The following is a 23,039-nucleotide window of genomic DNA, read 5'->3' on the forward strand; positions in this document are numbered from 1 at the left end:
TGGCTAAAACAAAAGGGATTTAAGGATTTTTGGTGCAGATCACATATTTCTGTTATGGGCAATGTGGAAATCAATATTTCATGGGGTCTACGTAGGCAGATGGAAGTTGTCTGGTTATCCTGGCCCTGTAAAAGGCTGTAATTGTCACACCATCTCTCTGTAAAGCCTACCTGATCTTCAAAGGAAGACCTCCTCAGCTGGGGGAAGAGGACTCATGCTCCTTCTTACCACAGGAAAACAGACTCTCCCAGAATTCTAGAAACATACCTGTCAAACTTTTTCATGAATTTCTCCCAACTAAGCAAGAAAAAGAAGGCATTTATTATAATTGTCTTAACTTTATCTGGCACATTGTGCATTTATAGGTTTACATAATGTCACATAGTGAGGCAAGGGTCTTATTTATTCCCTGGTCTATCTCCAAGGTTTGGAATAGTGTTTATTAGGATGCTTTATGCTTGGCAGTATTTTGTTGAATAAACGAATAAAGGAATGAATTTTAAGGACTCCTAAGAATGTGACTTGTTCTGGCTTTAAAACTAGTTATTGGTAGGTTCCAGACCCCAACTTCAGAGGTCTTTATTTTCTCTGCTTTTCTATGAAAATCCACTTGCATTTTGATGCACTGAAGACTGAAGATTACTTCAGAACATAACTGGCACAATGAAGCTGCATAATATATTTTGCTGCATCTCAAATTAAGTAACCAAAAATATTAAAAAGCCACATAAATATTGTGATTTTCACATAATAGAAAACTTTGGGGAAAAAATCAATGGGAATACAGGAGACACAGATGGTTTCTGCGGGGTGATTTTAACAACATCCGACGAGGTCAGCTGTTGGATATAAAATGTAATTCTGCAAGGACTTTGTTGCTGTTCTCATCAACTGTGATGTGGCATATACCTCCAAGTCTGGACTGCTCCAGCTTTTATGAAGTGACTTCCATGTTTCTGTTGTTGTTGAACTTAGTAGATGCTCACTGCAAGAATTTAAATACATTAAGAAAAGATATACAGAAGATAACTACTTTTCTCCTAATCTAATCTTATTAATTTAAAAAAAACACTGTGCATTTTTATAATGCATTTTAAATAGTTGAGATTTCAGTACTACCTTCCACCTGCTTTTTAAAAAATGTAATGACTCACAAGCATTGCAGTGTTATTCAGTAGTGTTACAACTTGAGTATTAAGGACCTTGCAGTGCTTTTCATGAATATAATAGGCTGATAATTCTAATGCTTATAGATCTTTCATTGTTATGAACTATTTTCCTATAAGCAAACCCATACACATATTATATAAGCACATAGTGGTGAGCTTCTCTGCTTATTTCTTGGAATAAATTCACTTTGTGAAATTTCTAGATGAAAAAGTGTAGACATTTTAAGGTTCTGAATTGTATTGTGGACCTGTCATCTGAAAAGATTATATAATACTAAACTCTCTTTAATAGTATGCTTTCCTGAAGCTACGTCAGCATATTATGATGCTTTATAATGAAATAAGCAGAAATCATCTCTACTTTTCTCAAACTTCATTTCACGATAAAAATAATGCATGCATAGTACAAAAATGTGGAAATTTCAGACAAAGAAAAATGTTTAAATAACATCTTTTCTAATGTATACAAATAAGCTTTATGAACACTCAGGGGTAAGTGTTTTCTGCATCAGTCACTTGTGGACATGTGCAAACACTCACTACTGTACATTCAAATATAATTATAATTTTAAAGTAGATATGTCTTTAAATTAAAATATAAGTAACACTTTCCTTTGTATTAGTTATTCTTCTACAAAGACATTTTAATGGTTTAATGGCTTTTTACTGTTCTGATACACAAAGAATCTATATTGAGTGTGGAGTTCCCCATTATTGATTGTGATGGTAAATTCCAATCATATCATGTTTATTTAATACTTTTCATGTATTTGTTGAACATCAGTAATTCTTTAACTCATCTTACTTTAGATTCTTCTTACCTAGATCTGTTTTCTAAAGATGTAGGCATAGTTTTCTTTTAGTATTAGACAGCAGGAGTTTTCTGTGACAGGCAGATTAGACAATGGGCCAAGACAGCACTTTGCACTTCAACAACAGAGTCAGTCCATAATTGTAGTCATCTTGGTTCAAAGCAATTCATTCAAGCCTCATGAGTCATCTGAGGCTGTGGCTGGAAACCAGGAAATCTGAAACTGCCACCCAGCTTTAACATTATGGAGTTTGGGGGTCTAGGACAACATCTTGTTCTGCAAACTGCATTCTGTACAATAAGCCTGATATTTACAGCACTTGCAAAGATGCATACTGAATTTTTAGGAGTGCTATCAGGGGGAGCGATGAGTGAGTAGACTTTTGCTGAGTGTATTATCAGACAGCAACTCAGGTAAGAAATACTACTGTATTCACAAAAGCTTGGACTTTGAAGATGATAGTTCATGGGTCCTTAGTTGACTCAGAGTGTAGTCCATCATCCTCTGATAACGTCAAGGATTGCCTGATTTCTGAAGACAAAAAAGAAACTAGTCTTCCTCCTGTGCAATAGGACCATAGGTCATCCCACCACATTGCCTATAGACTTCCTTTCTCTTGTTCTTTATGTGGTCTGGATTTTCCCCTCTCAAGTTCCCTCCTTGGTTTAAACCAAATCTGCACATTTCCAAGTTGCTGAAAGTTTTTATTCCACTCTCAGATAGCCTATATGTCTTTCTCCTTCTGCAGCTAGTATACACCTTTAAATATCCAGAAGCTTCATTTTAACATGAGACTTTGACATAATCAAGACTTTCTTAAAGTGTGGGCCATGTGTACATGCTATCAGTGTTCATCACACATTATTTCTCTTCTCATCTTGTCCCTCCTCTACCAACTGACTTTCTAAATTAATTAGTCATTTAATTTTATGATACAGGTCCATAGGCTCAGGGATTTCCTCTTCAACCCTCCCTCCAACTCCTTCTCTCCAATGTTTTCCACTTTATTATTACAAAGTACAGTCCTTCAAAAATAGTCAAAAGTCAATCATTCTGCTATATGAGTGTATCCTGACATTGTAGGATACATTCAATATACCCAGCTTCATTTTCTTTTCTCTTCCTGGAAATGCAGATTCACAGAGAGAAGGAGAGACAGAGAGAAAAGTTATCTTTCTGCTGGTTCACTCCCCCAAGCAACTCCAAGGACCAGAGTTGAGTTGCTCTGAAGCCAGGAGCCAGGAGCTTCCTCTGGCTCTCCCATGCGGCTGCAGAATCCTGAGGTGTTGGGCCATCCTCTACTGCCTTCCCAGGCAACAAGCAGGGAACTGGATAGGAAGTGGAGCAGCCAAACACAAACACACATGAAATCCCATTGTGTGCAAGGTGAGGATTTAGTCACTGGGCTATTGTGCTGGGTCTGGGCAGCTTGCTTTTAATAATTTTCACATTAGGGTACATAGCATTCCCACATATTAAACAGACCTTACCACTACCACCATCAAACTGCTGAGCTCAAACATCATTTACTTGGAGCATCCGTTTCTGATTTTGCAGCACATCTTAGTGCTTCCTATTAAGATCCTCCCAGCCACAGCTGCAGTCTCACAGGCATTTACTCCAGCACCCAATTAGAAGTTACACTACTGCAGGTACGTGAATGAGCCATTATGGTTATATCATAAATGTATCATCATCACCTTCGCAGTGCCAGAAACACATGAACAAATTAAAACTTAACCACGAACTCAGAAGTGTGAACAAACATCCACCCATTCCTCTAAAACTAACTTTTCTAATAAATGTCACCCACACCATTCTACTGACAACCATTTTGGCATCACTTTCAGCATTACCTGAGATGTGAGAAAAGCAACAGTAATATGAGAATTTTAAAGACCTTAACTTGTTGCCTTTTTCTTGCTCAAACTTACACACAATACCTATGTGTTGAAAATAAAGATAGTCAACATTCATATTATCTTTTCAAATACCTTTGAAAAATATTAAGCATACTGGATAACTAAAATACCATTGAAGAGTAATCTTAATATGCTCTTATATAGAGAAAAGTGTCAAAGATGATAAATGAGACATGCCAATGTTTCATCTTTCAACAAAAGATTGGAACCCAAAGAATGAATGTATTTGCACAGATGAATTTCCAAATTTGTGCTCGTAAGTATTCAGCACTTGTAATAAATGACCATTACGAATGGCAATTTATTATATGACTTTACAATCCCTCAAAAAAATGTGGGTAAAAGCATGTTATTTAAGTAAAAATATAACATTTCCCCCCGGAAATGGAAATATTAGCTTGCTAATCATGATTATGCAATCTGCTTCTTTACAATACCAAGAGATGGAACAAAATTAATGGACTTGAAGACTTAAGACAGCAGAATCTTTGTCCAGGATTGCTATTATTCCTGAAAAAAACAGGAATAATAACTATAACACATTACACAGTGAAGCAGAGCACACAGAGGTATAGTGACGTGATCCATAGGTTAATACAGCAGAGTAACAATAATCATTCAATGATCATTTTCTCAGTATTAGCTGAAATGTACATGTACGATGTTTAGCTAAAATCCAACATGTGACTCCTCTATATGAGGGTCTGAAGAAAAGAAGTGTAAGATTTCAAAAGACAAATGTATAGAATCTGTCATGGTAGGAAGAGACAGCATTTAGTACAAAATGCAAGATAATGCATTAATTATAATATCTTAACTTGGGATATGATGACTAGGATAAATAGTATATATGTGCATTACTTGAATAACAGAGATGATATCATGATGAGTTGGAGGGGAAAGGATAGAAAAATAACTTAAATTTTGTATGAAAATATGCATACTGAGCACCCGTAATACATCTAGAACTTCTGCTAAAAAACAGTTAGGCTTTATTGGTTTATCCAATTAGCACACATATCCTAGTAAATAAATTAGTCACTTTGTGAGCTTTTGAAGTCCCTTTCTCTCTACAATCATCCAAACCTTTTTAAAACTTTTATGTTTCTTCAGAAAAGCTCAGCTTCCTTGCAAACTAGTTGTGTGGTCATTTGCTTTGATCATTACATCTTCCCTGGGAAATTAGGTGAAGTGTGATATATTTTTCCTTTCAAATTCTCTTCCCTTTTCATGTTTCCTGCAGTGTCTTATCAGTACCATGGTTTGCTTTGATCCATTAAAAAAAAAAAACACGGACTTTTGGAAATGACTATGTAAACAAACTTCCACATGCTCTATCCTACAACAGGACTCCACCAATCACCCCAAACGCTGCAAACAGAGTGCTAACTCAACACCACTTTCTTCTCTCCTTCTTTCCGTGCAAGTAATAGTTTCCTGCCTGATGACTATAGTTCAATCATTTTTGCCACTTCAAAACACTCATCTTGAGAAATTGGCAGTATTTTGTTGCCAGCAAAGGATAAGTTTACTGAAGTCGTGAGTTCTTTCTTGATGCCTACGAATTAAGAGCTCTGGAAGATATGGGATGCCTGGAAGTTACTTTTCTAAATTGATTAATTCATTCAAGGAAGGGTATTTCTGTTTGCCTTCTTGAATAAAAATATATTCTAAACATTTTAATTGATAAAATAAGTTGAAACATTCCACATGGAAAACGTTTGAATTTGGCGTTCAACAATTTGGAACTCGTATATTTTTTAATACTTTTAGCTGCACATTATGGAAATTGCTCTAATATTCTAATTCTCATGTGGGGGATTTTGCTTATATCTGGATAAAGTTTGCTTGTCACAAGTAGAAATTTGTAATCGCAGCCAGTGAGTAGAGACTAGGTAGGCATGCTGCCAAACACCCTACAATGCAAAAGTTAAACCACAGAAGAGAATTTTTAAGAAAACTGCAGTAGTGTAAAAGCTAAAAAAAAGGCAAAAAACAAAAGCAACAAAACCTTTAATACAAATATAATTAGAGGGGAAATTTAAGCAGGAGAGGTTGCTGAGTATTATAATAATAGACAAATGCCTTTCAACTAAATGTGTTTTGCTATGTTTGAAATACAATGGTTTATTTCTGAATGTTCATTCATTCATTCACTTAACAAATATTTATTGTGATCCAAAGCATGCGAAGGTCTAGGGACACAACACTGAACAGGACAGACATAATTTCACTTCCACGTTAGTTGTGCTTCAGTTGAGCAAACAATAACCTAAAAATGAAAATTCATGAATGGCATAAATGAATGAAAGATTTTTAGACTGTTCATAAGAAGCAACAAATATTACTGCAGGGTTTGGACAAAATTTGCATATTCTTTTGTGATATAATAAAAGCTAACCTTGGAGCACTTTCAAATTTTGTCCATCATTTACTAATGATCTTACAGGGGAATAAAGTCTGATTTGAGCATCAGTCTCCTCGTTTACTATAAGATGACCAGAATGCAGAATGAGAAAATGTTCCCAGGCATGCATCTATTTAACTCCATGGTCCCAGGAGTGTTTTTCAAAAAAAAAAAAAAAGTTTTCACTGAAGTTGGCAACAGACTTGAATAGATATAGGGTATTTCATGAGCCTTGCATGAAAAGCCTATAATGGAAACCACATCAGGAAGCAGATGCAGCACAAGAACAGCTTTTCTCAGAAACATTTGAACTATGAAAACTGCTTAGTGTGTGTAACGCAAAATACCTGGGGGCTTTTAGCCATCCACAGGAAGATAAGTGCTTTTCCCATGGCGTGTGAATACAAAGCTTACTGTACAGCGAAACTGGAGTTGGCTGTGTCTTCTACATTTTTTTATTTTGAGAGATTAAGGCTGCATCTCCTTCCTCCACCCCTGGAGTACACAATAACGTTCCTAAATAAAATCCATCTTCCTTTCATGCTCTCCTGAAACACTTGACTTTCATAGTTGCCACAACGGATTAAACCTCAATTAGATCACATCACTACTTTTCTGAAAACTCTTGAATGTTTCCATTGCATGCAAGGAAAGAAAACAAATAAACATCATAATAAGAACCTGAACTAACTGGCCCTTGTCTGTAGGTGAAAATAATTCTGTTACTTTCAATATGCAACACATTAACAATTCCTACACAATTATAGGGCTCTAAAAGGGCACATTATAAAATACAGCGCATCAATAGTAGAGTCATTTCAACTTACACTAGAACTTTGGACTTAGGAAGTGTAGTAAATATAACACAAGTTTAAAATGGAATGGATCAATCTAACAGCAATTCATGTATCTCTCTCCAAATGCAATGTTCTCTTTCAATAGCATCATGAGCTGTTACACCATTACACACCATTACATCAATACCATGATCAACTTAATGGTTTGAGAAGTCAAGCTCATTTTTTGCTTTAGTATTTGGCTGAATAATAAAAAGGTAAATATTGTGATATACTGAACTTTAACACGTTTATCCCTTCAACTAGCTTGAAACCATTCTCCAAAATAAAATGAAGGATAAATGTGTATTTGATAATTTCATAACTGTTCTTTATGCTTCATATTATCGCCTGTCATAATTACAAATTTGCAACTCTTTTGTTATCTTCATCGATATTTTAGCCCAGAAAACTGCTTATTTAATTCCATCAGTTGCAATTTATCATGGGCTAAATTGATAGATTATTCTGAAAGGTAATTTCTTGTATTTTTAAGTTCTATTTTTTAGCCTGCTAAAGTCAGGTTATATTTAGCATTATGTGTAATATAGAAGTAGTTACATACAGGCCCTTCCTTTTCATGCAGGAAGGAGCCCCAAATGGGAACACAGTTCTTAGTAGCCCATCAGACCACAGCATCACTTATGCCATTTTTCTGATCTGCATTACCAGGTCAAATCTCTTGTTTTGCTCATTGTTGTTATATGACCAATTAAACTGAGCCAGTCACACTATGATACTAAATTATAACCTTGGGTATCCAGATCCCTTGGGAAGTGAATATTAGTTTACATAAATCCTTGTGATTCATACACTATGTCTGTCCTCAAAGTACTTGTTTTTGTAAGTCTCCCCAAAACCATTTTGTGATGTTTGTTTTCAATCCCTCTGACGCTGCCTTCCTTCTGAACTCATTCAATAGTCAAATACATATACAAATATTTGTGGTTTTTTGTTCACCTGACTATTTGATAGCAGCTTTCCATTTATGCTCTCCAAAGTTTTAACATCATCCACAGAGGAATAGAAGAAACTGCCTTTCTACTTCAGCAGATATTTTACATTTATAAGCCAATATTGCACACTGAAGCTTAGCAAGCTAATGTAACCAGGAATCCCAACCTGAAAGTCTGGGTATGTTGTATAAAGGAAAATTTCTGCTTTGCTTCATGTCTTCCAGAGTACTATGAATATCATCCACTTTGTTTACAGTTGACTGCTGTATGTTATCATTCTCTTGGTACAAAATGAACTAGGCACAAAACAAACAGAATGTGCTGTTGGCCTGTGGAGGATCTTCTGTTGAGTTTTTGAATGGGAGGAGTTTCCCTATTACAATCCATCTCCCTGGGAGAGGTTATGCACTTGGTGAATTGGCCTAGCAGTTCGATCAAGGCTGTTATTTGATGAGAGATAGAAATTTTCATTTTCTGCAAGCCAGGATAAAAGTAAGGGCAGGCTGTCTAGTGTGTAGACAGAGCTGGCCAATCAAGTGAAAGGGAAAAAGCTGAATTAAACAAGGCTGTCCCCAGCAAAGTAAATAGGGCTACATTGCTGTGGGCTCAGCTTCTTCGACTTGAAGTTGCTTTTCTAAATAGACTGCATCATTTTCCTTCAAGCAAATGAATTGAAGAATGGATTTGGCATTCAACCTATTCCCCTCTTTGGCATCTCATATAGTTAAAATTATACTTTAAAGGATTCTTTCACTTTTTTTTGGTTTTTTGTAATTTATGGTTATTGTCTAGTCAACTGTGACAGGAATGTAGGTGACGTTTGAGAGGCTACAGAAGAATTCTTGGGCCACACACTGTGTACAGAATGAATCTCTAGTGCTTTTGCTGGTAGGCTTTCTTGGAATTAGAAGACATGAACTCTAAATGAGGGTTTCTTCCATATACACTGATCAGAAGGCTGAGATGGAAGACTGATATTAACTCATATGCTGATGAGCTGCTTTCTGTGACTGCCCACAAGGCAGAAGGATTTCGTGGATCTTTGCCAAATTCTAGGGAAGGTTAAGGAAAGGTCACCTGGGTAGGAAAGTAATGGTGGCAGCCACATCTGACACACCTAAGATCATGGGTCAGATCATAGGTATGCAAAGGGTTTCAAACTTACATTGCTTCGTCTGTGATAGACATGATTAGTACTAAAACTAACAATAACAACAATTTGTTGGGTCTGGTGCTGCTGCTGTTGTCCGATGATCACACAATTTAAAAAATTGTATATGCCAGATATAAAATACCAGATATCATGTTTATTTTATATGCAGCCACTCATTTAACACTCACAGGAATATTTTGACATAGTTAAGTTTTGATTTACACTAGTTCTCAGAGTTGTAGCTACAATTGCATCCCTTTCTCTTCCAATGAAAGAAAATATCACAGCGTGTGTGTGTGTGTGTGACTATTATAGGGATAATCTAGCACTCAGTAAAACTTATACAATGTAAATTTTCCTCATGCTTTAATATCTACACTAATGACTGTTACTATAGGTGACTTCAGACTAATGATTTGTGACTAAATAACTAAAGATTAGTACTAGCTACAGTACCAGCATCCAGACTCACTCCCTAATTCTAAACTGAATTCAATGAAAATATCTCTTTGCATAAAAGAAAAACCAGATAAAACTTCTTTTTATTCAAATTATGTATCCAATTACTAAGTAAGACTAGGAAATAATTATGCTAATCTTCTGTGTTAGTGGTGCTGTCTAAAAAGGACGTTATAAACTATTTTTGTTCCTTGATTCATTTTGCAATGTGGAGACTTAGACAAATGTTTTTCAATGCTATTTGACAACTCTAATTTTTACACTATAAATATCTATAGCAGGGGGGGATTTGCTTTTTAAGAAAGAATTGATGTTTATATTGAGCTGTAAAGAACTATTTTTATGTCTTCTTAAAATTACAATGATAATGTTGATAAAAGGTTTAGACAGTTTTTAGTAGCAAGATGGGAATTCCTTTAAAATATGCTCTTTTGCAGTACATGCATGGCAGGCAGGTTCTTAAGAAGTATTTAACTTAATGATAGAAGGAAGGAAATAAAAAGAGAAGAAGAGGAAGGTAGTGGGGCAATAAGGGACATTTGTAATTCCAAACAAATTAAAATCTCATTTACATGAACTGGCCATTTTATAAACATTGATGTCTTTGAGATTATACTTCATTGTCTTGTCTTCAAAAAGTGGGCAAATAATCTAAATTAACATACAAAAGTCTCATTACTATAATAGATGCTACAAAACATGATATAGTGTGGAAATTTGCTGCAATGGCTTTAACAAATATCAGTTCTAACTCCACAACTTAAATTAAGAAACAAATATTTGCAAAAATGAAAACCCATGCCTATTTTTCAACTCTTGAATCTATTCGGAAAGTATTCTTTATCATACTAAACCAGTATGTGATATGTATATACATTTATTTAGATATAGGTTTATTTTGTTGATGTCTCAAAACTAAACACAGTTTTTTAAAAAAAATTAATACATAAAAAAGGCACTTCAGTACAAAATTTCTCAACAGCCACATAACCTGCTATACTTATTGTATTGTAATAAATTTTATTTCATGTGAATTGAACAAAGAAAATCAATGGAGCAGTCTTCTGTGCAGCTATGGGGCTTCCACTCTAACCAATCAAAGCCATCAACTTTGTTGTATCCTGGGAGGAATGATCAGTCTGTGGTAACAGAATCCCAAACTTCTTGGGGATGTTACTAGGCACCTGATTCATTATTCAGTAATGTGATCATCATAATTATATAACAGACTTGTCCAAACATTAAATGAAAACAATAAAAATTCCTTTCCTTAGCCAAATGTACGTGTGCCAATATTTCCTATCCTGTGTTTTTATTTGCCTCCCCTCTCCCTGCCAACTGGAGGCTAAAATAATGAGATATTAATACAATTTTAAGAGTGACTGAAATTTCAAATTAATGGAACCATTAGCTGTCAACCAATGTAACCGTCCTCTTCTTCTTCTTTTTTTTTAAAGATTAAAAAATGAGGCTACCCAAACATTAGCTGACAAAGTTTTAGGCAGCAGATTTGGAACTAAAGCCCCTGATGGGCCACTGACCCCTACTGGATCACAATTCCACTTCATATGCAATCTAATCCATGTTTATGTGAATACCCATAGGAGCTCCACTTGGCAGAGCTAAAAGGACATGGGAGAGTTCATGGTACTTCTGTTAATTATTTGCCAATGTCTCAGAGGTTCACTGCAAGTTCTTGTACAAAATTGTCTTCTCTTTTGAGCTTCACTTTGTAAGTGATTTACTCCAAGAATACCTCCTGATGCCCTTTATAGTAAAGGCAATTTATAATTTTCTACTTCAAATCATTCTTAAATGATAAACTTTATGGGTCAAGAAGAACAGTAAAGCGTTCTATACACAAAGTCTTCATCAATCACTACTTTTGTATTTTTTCCTGTGTATGTTAGGAATTTTGCATTGAAATTTAAAATACAGGGTCAACATTTTTGGAAGCTTAGAAGTAAAAATAAATATTTGTGGCCCAGTGTGGTAGCCTTGTGGCTTAAGTACTTACCTTGCACACACTGGGATCCCATATGGACTCTGCTTCTAATCTCGGCTGCTCCACTACCCATCCATTTCCCTGCTTGTGGCCTGGGAAACGAGTTGAGGACAGTCTGCAGCCTTGGGACCCTGCACTCACATGGGAAATGCAGGAAAATCTCCTAGCTTCAGATCAGCGCACCTCTGGCCATTGTGGTCATTTGGGGAGAGAATCAATGGATGGAAAATATTCTTCTCTGTCTTTCCTCCTCTCTGTATATCTGGCTTTCCAATAAAAATAAATAAATTTTTATTTTATAAAAGAAATGAAATCAATGTTTGGTAATTTCCCCTAATGTAAGCCATCTTGGAAGCAAATATTGAGAGTCATCTTCAACAACAATGCACTCTCCTCTGTGATGACTTGCTCATTATTATTGCACTTCAAATAATTGTTTACTCTCATTGATCATGGTTAAGATGCTTCTTCAGTCAATGGCAATACATAGACGACACACTGTGCACACACCTGTGCTATATGAAAGGGCCTGGACTCAAGCAGTCAAAGTCCAGTAGAGACAGTAGGAATTCTAAAGCCACCACTTGTTAAGTGGACAGCAAATAGAGTCCTCCAACCCAGACTACTGAAGCAGGACCTCCATTCCTGAAGCACAGAAAGAAGTAAATGGGTGAGAAGATAAACATGCTTCATATATTTAATTCCATACAAGTTATTTTAAAAATTCATGAAATACATTCTTCAACACTTTCATATCAGCAGATGACTAGGTCCCATAGTCCTTTATATTCTAATTAATAAGCTTAAAACAGAAATGCAGTTTAAATGAGTACCACTGTGCTGAATGCCTTTATGTTCTTCTCTAAAATTACAATCACCAATGGTACATTCTTTAGGAATTCACAAAAGTGAGTGCAAAGATAGGCTGAATATATTGTCTTCAGTTCATTTTGTGTTTTGCCATTGCAATTTTCTGGATAGTAATTGAAAGACCAACATCAGTCACTTCTCTGCATTCTTTTTATCTTGTATCAGAACCAAAACACATCATACCTGCTTTTGTCCATGAAGTCTCTTCATCACCTGCATTTCTACAGGTAGCCGGAAGCAGACCTCAGGTTTGCCTCTGTGGTCTGGACAGGGCACAGTGGAGTGATATGAAACAACAACAGCAACAAAAAATGGAATCACTTTTAAATGTTTCTATGCTGCAGAGAGACTCACTGGATAGATGACAGAAAATGAGTTTTAGATTCAAGGCTGGGATTTAGCAAGCTGCTCCTGTCATGGATACATACTCTTTAAACAAACTTCCCACAGGGCCAATTCTGTTCTACAGAAAGTCAGCAGCCACTCCTTAAACACCTATGAGCAAAAAGAATGACTCTTGAAGATAATCCTTAAAGCTCAAGAATACCTTGAAACTACCTACCTCCAGAGAACTTTTGTTGTTGTTTTCTGGTCTTATATTATTATTTTTTTCCATGCTACTGCCCGGTATCTCCAACTGCTAGCATTAAAATTCAAATTTCTAAACACTTACAAAGCTTTGTATCCCAAACAGTAATGCAAACTTACATGTAAGTGATTGTGAAAATTGATAAAATTATCTAAACAGAGAGCACTGAGTATAGGATATAGGATGGAATATTTTATAACAGATGCTTAACCCTCTTGCCTTTCTTGAAAGGCACAATGGAGCAATGAACTATTAAATATGTCTCTCCAATATTTTTAATTGCCACTGTAATCAAACAATTAAGCGGGAAACATTTGAGTCAGCTATACTCCATAATAAGGAAGCCTCTTATTTTAGTTTCTGAGATATCAGAAAAATTGCCAGAAAATATCTGATATCATGTCTGGTATTTTCAAACAACATCAAAACAGGAAGATGAATAAAGTATCTACTGTGAAGAATATGACATGATGAAAGCGCTCAGGGGGTAGCATTGCACAACAACTGTTGCCCAATCTAGAGCATAAAAGGAAAGTAGAGACCAGAAACAAAAAGAAAATTTCTGATAAAGCAGCTAAACACAGACTCTTAAACACGGAAAGGCAACAAATACTGTTTTCACAAATTACTTCCAAATCGAATCACAATACATAATTCAAAATATCTTACTTGCAATATGTTGAAACTTCTAAACTCAGACTTTTACTCAAGATCATAAATATTTTGGAAATTTCCTCCAGTAACATTAAGTTGTGTTAACACTAAGAGTTGAAGATTTAGGCCTGATATTGAAATCTCTTTCATTGTAAACTTTGTAGATAGTGACACAAAGAATATTGGAGTTTCTTCAGGGTTTTATTTGTATCCATAATTCTTTGAAAGATTAACTAGCAGAATTAATAGAATTAGCTATGATAGATTTCCAAGTAATATAATTCTGAGAATTTCAATGTCTAGGCAAGTTTCAATTTCATGGAAGGAGCATCAGAAGGGACAAACTCTATTGCTCATAGCTTGAAAATAATCCTAAGTGGTTTTAAGGAGTCAAAGAGAAAGATAATATTTTAAACAAACTTTTTAAAATCACAATTTCAAGTAAAAAGATCAAACTTTGAAAAGGAAAATTTTAAAACACTGAGTGTTTTGGATAAGAAATCATGTTGCTATTTGTGATAATGGCTAAAACTGTCTTAACCAGGGAAGTTTGCTTCAGTATTCAAAATGCTGGCTAACATGGAAAACTCGGAACATACTTGAAATCTCTGTGTAGGTTGAAAATTGAATCACTACTGTTGATTTCCCCCAGGATACTCCTAGCAAAATGTTCTATTTCTAAAGTATCTATTGGTATCACAATACACATTTTATGGGAAGGAAAAGAGCAAAGAGCAGTGGCTTACTGGAAGAATATCACAGTCTAAATATTAGAAAGAGAAACATTTGTGGGGCTAAATAAAACTTTCAGAATCCTGAGGTTGAAACGAAACTTGGAAGCCATCAGCTGCAACTTTTCTTTTAGCAAAAGTCCTATGGGAGGTGACAAATGCAAGGGGTCAAAATCATTAACCAGCAGTAAAAATTTTAATTTTGGAAGGCACACGGCCATTGTGCAGCAACTAGGATTACAAAAGGTAGACATGATATTTAGAAAGTTTCCTTTAAAATCTAGTCACAATATAGATATTGTATCTTGCCACTAAAAATAAAAAAAGCAATCAGGAAAAGCTTTCAAAATGGATACAGGAATTTGGCATTGCAATGCTGTCTGAAAAACGTATTAGAACTTTGTGCAGCAAGTGCTTCCTGCCTTCCTTGAAGGAGATGATGAGTGTTGAATAGTGAAGTTAAGCTAGGGCTGTTGGTTTAATCAAACAACCAGTAAAGTAAAGCTAAGCCATTGCATGTTAACCTAGCATCTAGCATTTTGACCTCCTAGCTACAAATTTGATTCATTAGCCTAGTAAACAGTTTATCTGTATTATTTCTAACATTAGTTAGAAATGACATTATGTAAGCATTTATGATACATGTTTTAACAGGGATCCAGGTTTTCAAAGATGATCCAGGTTTTCAAAGATTCTGCTAATAAAATGGGACTGATTACATGAACTTTACTAATGATTGGTACAACCATAGAAAGCAGGCCAAGAGGAAAAAGTAACTGCTTAGAAGCTTAAAATGTTTCAAGCTTAGTGTGACATGGTTTAATATTTTCATGTTTTGTAATAACAAAGCAAAACATGATATATAGCATAGTTAGTAGTTCACAAATGGAACAGAATATAATTTCAGGTTAATAAACATGATAAGCCACCACATGAAAGACTATGGTTAATACTGGAATTTTTTTGGCCCAGTAATCTGGACAAATGAGAAGTGTACATATGGGCCCAGTGCAGTAGCCTAGCGGCTGAAGTCCTTGCCTTGCATGGGCCAGGATCCCATATGGGAGCCGGTTCTAATTTGGCAGCCCCACTACCCCTTCAACTCCATGTTGTGGCCTGGGGAAACAGTCTAGGAAAAACCCAAAGCCCCGGGTCCCTGCACCCACATGGGAGACACAGAAGAAGCTCTGGGCTCCTGGCTTCGGATTGGCTCAGCTCCGACCGTTGCAGTCACTTGGGGAGTGAATCAACAGATGGAAGATCTTCTGCTCTGTCTTTCTTCCTCTCTGTATATCTCACTTTACAATAAAAAAACAAAATAAATCTTTAAAAATATATTTTTTAAAAAGAAATATGCACATTGTACCTACTGGTTATATTTTTCTTAAAATATGACACAAGGTTTTGTAGTGATTTTGAGTATGAGATATCCTATTGTCCAGCACTGGTTTCTGCAGTCCAAAAGCAGAGATACAGATGTGTTAAGTGCTTTCTGTCCTAAGAGATACTAGAATAGAATTCAATTCAGTCAAATGCTACCAATGTCTTTGCCATCACTGTCAGCCCTCCCCTCTTTGACAAGGGCAGACTCTGGAAGATAATCTGTGACCATTCCTGTCAACAGGCAGAATGCCAAAGAGAGTCACCAGCAACTGAGATTAGCACCTCACTCCTCAATGTGTTACATGCTTGTGTTGCTTTGTACCTATGCCAAAATAGTCAACAAAAAGCAGAAAATTCTGTGGCAATCAGGAAAAGCCTACAAGACCACATCCATCCAGGTGAGCTTTTATGGATTTTCAATGAGTTCAAGCCAAACCATAGAAAGGTGGGGGGGGGGTCCCCTAGTCATGAGATGCCAGCAACAAAATCTTACAGGATATGGTATCCATTCCAAGAGTTAGAATGTGAGCACAGAGGTTAAGACACAAACTCACACACCCATGATGGTAGCCAACAGTTCTAATCTAGAAAGACTAAAGAAGCCAACATGGACGTGCAGTCTCCAGACAGTGATGGGCTGTTAGGCACAGATGTATTTGCCCATGTTGTTGTTGTTGTTGTTCCCCTGAGAAGGAAAGATTGTCATAGCTTCTTCCTTTTTCCCTGTCTCAAACACACACATTCACACACCTGTACATCCCTAGTGCTGGGCAGACAGAAGAACAAGTACATGTGGTGCTTCCTCGCTGCTGGAAGTATATCTGACAAGTTCTGTGGAGAAGTTTGGAGGGACACAGCTGAGACATAAACTGGATGTGAACCTTGAATTTTAAGTTACATTAAAATGTAAGCATTTAAAACTAACAGAATCCCTCAAAAGGTTAAAAATGATTTTCCTCCATAAACCAACAATTCCACTCCAAAATCTACAACCAAGAGAAATGAAAACATGTGCACAAAAACTTGCTTATGGATGTTCACAGAAGTATTATTCAGAACAGTAAAAATATAAACAGCCCAAATGCCTAACAACTGAAACAGGGACAAAGCAAATGATGCATATTAATTCAATACTTGGTGGTAATAATAAAAGAAGTAAAAAATACCCTGAAAATTTTGTGCTGGAGAAGAAGTCAAAATTTAGAAAATGAGAACAGTCAGTTTTACATAGGAGGTGCTTCTCTCTACAACAAAATAATCAATATGTTTAAAATTGGCCTGTAATTCATGCAGTTACAGTTCATCAAGTCACTGAATCAATGAGCACACAACAGCAACTCTTGAGAAATAAGCAGCAGCTGGATTTAGTAGGATAAAGGCAAAGAAGGGCAGAGAGGAAACTCAACTGTTCAAAGGAAGCCAAATAGGGAATAAGTAACAGATGACTGAAAACTTTTTTGTATATCAAGGACAGAAAAAGTAGTGTACCAGATTTCTGCAAACCCCAAAGGGCATATAAATTACATTTCTACCAATTGTGGGTTTTTTTCCCTTAAATTCTCTTCTCTCTCAGCTGTATTAATGGTACTTTACTTCAATTTGTACTAATACGAAAGTACAGCAATAGACTATCTGGCACCATATGCTGAATGGCATCACAAATATAAAAGCTGTCAGTCATTATGAAAGAATCTGGAAAGCAAAATTCAAAGTCCTCCAGTTCCTACAAAATCGAGTTAAGGAATAGGTGAAAAACTTTGCAAATATACTTTCTCAAGTTTCCTTGGCTATCACAGGCTTAGCTCTAAAGGAGCCCCCAAAGGTAATTTAAACAAATAGAAAAGGCATATTACAATGCAAGCACTGCTTTCTGCATGATTGCCCCATGGGACTTCAGCATCCACAGCACAGTTCCCAAGTATAAACATAGTTTTCATCTCTAAAGTTAAGATGACCAGCAAAAAAAAAGTCCTTCTAAATGTTACATGGTGTTACATGGGATGATCATCTATCATTTCCTGTGTTCTTCACTGAATTATGTGTATATTATAGATCCTAAATTCTAAGCTGCTTTGCTGGTATATCCTGATGATAGAAGATGCTAGAAATGATGTTGAAGACGATGATGATGATGATGGCTAATATTTATTAAGTACTTGTAACAAAATTTAAGCATTCTATAACCATTATTGTACATAATACAAAGAATGAAGCTAGCAGACAGGCTTTATTTTAATAATATTTTACAGATAGAATAACAAAGTTACTGATACAAGGTCTATAGCAAGTGGTAAAGCGTAATCCTGAACCCTTGCAATCTGATCTGAGAAACTTTACAGAAAATAGAGCTCAACAGCCTCCCCAGGAAATGCATATAGTGGACAAAGGCTATTTCAGAGGAAGATATGAGATCAAAAATATTTTTACATCACTTGATCCCTCTACCAATGATCCTCTCCTTTGTCTGAATTTCCCTGGCACTTTCCCTCCCTCCCCCCCGCCCGCCCCCGGTTCTCTCCTTAGCAGGAACAGATTTGAAGGGATCTTCCTCCTAAAGTCAACGGTTTCCTGAAGAGCCTGCTCATAATTCCTGCTGAAATAATGATTAGAGATCAAGCCTTTATAGGCAGCATAGTTGTTTTACAGTATTTTCTTCAGACATTATATCATAATATGAAATAGACAACTACACGAAGACCAGAATTCCAGGATTGTCAGCAGAAACTTTTTGGGGTACACGGTATTAATTCCCCCACTATGGGCCTGAAGTGACGACCTAGTGGCTAAATCCTCACCTTACATTCCCTGGAATCCCATATGGGCACTGGTTTGTGTCCTGGCCTCTGTATGTCTTTTCCAATTTGCGGTTTATGGAATGGGAAAGCAGTATCAGATGGCCCATGGCCTTGGAACACGCACATGTAAGGAAGACTTGGAGAAAAGCTCCTGACTCCTGGTTTCAGATCAATTTATCCCTGGCTGCCACAGCCGCTTGGAGAGTGAACCAGAGAATGGAAGATCTTTCTGTCTCTCCTTCTCTCTGAAAACCTACCTTTCCAATAAATAAATAAATGAATGAATAAATAAATAAATAGTTATTTTTATTCCCTCCTCCAGGATAAGCAAAACACAAAATAAGTCCTGTTTTAACTGGTTAACTCTAACTTCAAAAATCAGTAAACAAAAATAGAGTAATGCAAGTCTCAAAGTAAAATCTAAAGTATGTATTACCATTTCCTAGATTCTTAACATACTGTTTACTACTTCAAGCTCACCTTTTGTTTCTATTCTTTTCTAAATACTGAGATCCCTGATCTTTACCAACTCCCAACCATCTACCAAATGACTATGGCTCCTGGTTTTTCTTCACCATACACATACACATAACCCAATAGATGTTTGAACTACCTTTCATTGCTCAGGTTCAACATCTATTCCCTTGATTAAATCCATAAGCCTTGAAATGGTGACAGGCCTGCTGTGGCTAATTTGTTTCACAAATTTCCTTAGTAAAATAATTATTACCTTATACAGTAACTGCACTTGTCCATTATGCACCTAGAATTTAATATCTTCTTTATGAATTGTTGGTGCTATTTTAAGAATCTGGGCCAGAGCTTACTCAATCTTTTTCAACATCCATGTGCTATGTCACTAAACAGTTGCTTAAGGCAGAATAGCCTTAACTCATGTGCTGTATTTTGCACTTTGGCTAAAAGCAAACTGCTTCACCGAAGAAAGAAATCCATGTACCTACAGCTGATTGATCTTTGGCAAATGAGTTGATATTACCCCATTGAGAATGGATAACCCATTTTACAAATGCTGCTGGGAAAACTGAACCTTCCCATGCAGAATTATGGAAAAGGACCTCTAATTTATATTCCATAGAAGAACAAGTTTCTAAAACTACAACTTGATTCTATAAAATTAGTAGAGGAAAACATTGGGGGAAATCTGTAAGACACTGAAATAAGCAGACTTCTTGGATAAGACCAAAGGACAGGCAACAAAAGCAGAAATAAAGAAATGAGATTATACTAAGCTAACAGACTCCTGTACAAAAAATCAGCACTCAAAAAAAAAAATGACAAGCCAACTGGCAGAATGGGATAAAATGTCTCCAAACCATGTATCTGATAAATGTAAATATTGGGTCCATAAGGAACTCAAGAAACTAAACAGCAGGTGTAGGCATTGTGGTTTGGCATCCTAGATTCTTCACTTCTGATCCATCCACCTGCTAATGGCCTGAGAAAAGCAGAGAGGATGGTCCAAGTATTTGAACTTTGTTGCTGATGTGGGATGGAGCTCCTGGCTTCTGGCTCCAGCCTGGATATTCTAGACATCAGGGCAGTGAACCAGTATATGGAAGAATCTCTCCCACTCGCTCTCTCTCTCTCTCTCAACTGTGACTTGTAAATTAATAAATGTGTCTTTAAGAAAGAAGAAAGAAAACCAATAGCAATTAAACAAACAATTCAGTGAATAAATGGACAAATGACATGAGTAATAATCATTCAAAGGATAAAGTACAAATTGCCAACAGACCATGAAAAAATGTTCATGATCACTATCTATTAAGAAAATACAAACACAAATAAAAATAAAAAATAGAGACCACAACTAAGCTTTCCCTCACCCCAGTTAAAATCAAGAGACCAGAAAACAATAAATTCTAGAGAGGATATAGTGAAAAAAGCATTCTAATAAATTGTTGATGAAAATGTAAACTAGTGCAACCATTTTGGACGACAGAATGGCAATTCCTCAGAAATCTAAAAATAAATCTACCATATGACATGGCCATCCCATGCCTGGGATTTACCCAAACAAAATAGGCATAGGAAGAAGTGACTTGCAGCCTTATGCTTATAGCCAAGATACCAGATCAACCCAGATTTCCATTACTGATGACTGACTAAAATAATGGGTATAGGAAAATAGATAAATAATGGAATATTACTCAGCTATTAAGATAACTAAATCTAGGGTTTCTTAAAGGATGAAACTGCAGATGATTACAAAAAAGAAAACAAAAAAAAAGAAAATACAGGAAAAATGAAACTTTCTGCATTCTCTTCTTGAGTAGGTTGTTGAATATTTAGAAGGGAAGGTGAAATTTGAAGTAAAATCTAAAATATCAACATTTGGTTCAAGCAATTAAGTATCTCACATACTGAATCAGGACATTATGATCCTGTACACATAAAAACTGAGGCACAGAAAAAAGAAAACCCCCACTAGTAAGCTATATTCATTCACCCAGTTTCCACATCCACACATTAAGACAGAGCTGCCTTGACTCTTTTAGAAGAGATTGTGTGTGTAGCTTGAGGGTCACAGGTGTCATGCAGACCGCTCCTCACTGCTTACCACAGAACTCAGGTTATATCCCTTCTTATTGAGGCTTCCCTTCCTTCTCTCACCACATCTCATAATATTGGTCACCATCATCTGATGGAGATATTTATAACTGTAAGGAATCGGTGTATTCATGGGACAATGCAAGGGCTTTTCTCAAGCACTCTCTACAGAAGCTGTCAGTCATTTCTCTGATTTTTTTGTATATGTGTTTAAACATTAATGTAGATGATTAAAATTCTAAAGAAAGAATTCCCTTTGCTTGAATTGCCATGAAAGATGAGGTAAAAAAAAGAAAATTCCGAACTGCTTATTCAAAACTGTGACTGTGTTGTTCATTATAAATATTTAACAAATAATAAATAAAAAAGAGAAATCAAGAAAATGTGCAGGGTAGTGGTTGCTGGTCTGTATTTGACTCTTAACTTTATTTTTAATTTTTGTTAATACAACTCAATTTGTCTTATATATTTTAAGTCTTAAGCCACAGTAACCTACTAATATAAGAATACTGTTATCTTAGGATATGAATTAAACCAGAATTTCATTATCATGTAATTTTCTTTTTAAGTCATCACAACATTTTTGCATTTTCCTATTTAGATTTTAAATGTTTAATCAAAATAATCATGGTCTGTGAATGGTTACATAGAGGCACTGGCCAAGATACCATGATAAAATTCTCTCTGAACGTCTAAGAGTAGTATTTCTCAAACTGGGCTTCAGCTGTCTACAACTTGTCACTTGCAAGTTACTGAATTTGAGAAACACTGATTCAAGCTTGGTCTGCAGAATCTCATTTCATTAACAGGGCAAACTTTGGAATCCCCAAACAGTCGCAACATCTGTTTGTTCTGTTTTCAGCTGCCAGTCACTCAGAACCTGAATTCTTGGTTTATTCCTCCAATGCCCATTTCAGATCCTGGATCATATCTAGTGAAATCATTGATTGCGTACTCATTCTGATTAATGATCAAGTCCACCCAGCACTTGGTCCTAGTAAGAGTCCCTGTGATCAAATATGGGAATCTGATTCATGTTTCCATTTAGTACAACCTGTTCCTCTGCTCTGCAATATTTTTTTTAATACATGAAACTAATCTTTTTTCTCTGAGTTTCGTATATATAGATTTATGCTCAATATAACAGTTTAATCTGAATTTTATACAGAATAAATTAAGGTGTAATGAGAAAATGCACCCAAGAGGTTAAGAAAAGAGACAGAGATACCATTAAGTTTGCTTCTGCACTCTGTATGGGAGTGGTCATGTTGCCTCATATTTATAAACCATAATTTTCTCTACTGTAAATATATTCCTTAGTTTCCATTGGTTTGTTATGATAAATAAGAGAATAGATGAACAAATATGCTATAATTTTCATGACATAAGTATGGGACAAGTTTATTAATTTATGTATGTCTTTGACACCATTGCCTGTTTAGTGTCACGCATAAATATGGTTAGTAAATATTTCTTAAATTTTCTAAACATTTCATAGGAAAACATATGTAAATACTTCTCCTAGTGTCTGGTCCTATTAAAAATTCAAAGGTAGATGAGAATTCAAAATATGACTGATATAGCTAGTTTTGCATAATTCAATTAGAAGAGTGAGAATCCTGTGAAATCATAATTCTTTGTGAAACTTAAGACACTGAAGTAGAAGCCTAGCCCAAAATTCTAACAAGAACAACCTGTTAGGGAAGTTTATATGAACTCATCTGTTT

The 23,039-nt window shown here is 35.8% G+C and overlaps 1 protein-coding gene across 1 annotated transcript in view; it reads right to left on the reverse strand.

Annotated features, from left to right (window-relative positions):
* Positions 1–23,039, reverse strand: part of ARHGAP24 (Rho GTPase activating protein 24) — a 397,185-nt gene that overhangs the window by 299,698 nt on the left and 74,448 nt on the right. The window lies entirely within an intron of this gene.

This window comes from Ochotona curzoniae, unplaced genomic scaffold (assembly GCF_017591425.1).
Source record: "Ochotona curzoniae isolate NIBS_2020 unplaced genomic scaffold, NIBS_Ocur_1.0 scaffold_4506, whole genome shotgun sequence".
Lineage (NCBI taxonomy): Eukaryota > Metazoa > Chordata > Mammalia > Lagomorpha > Ochotonidae > Ochotona > Ochotona curzoniae.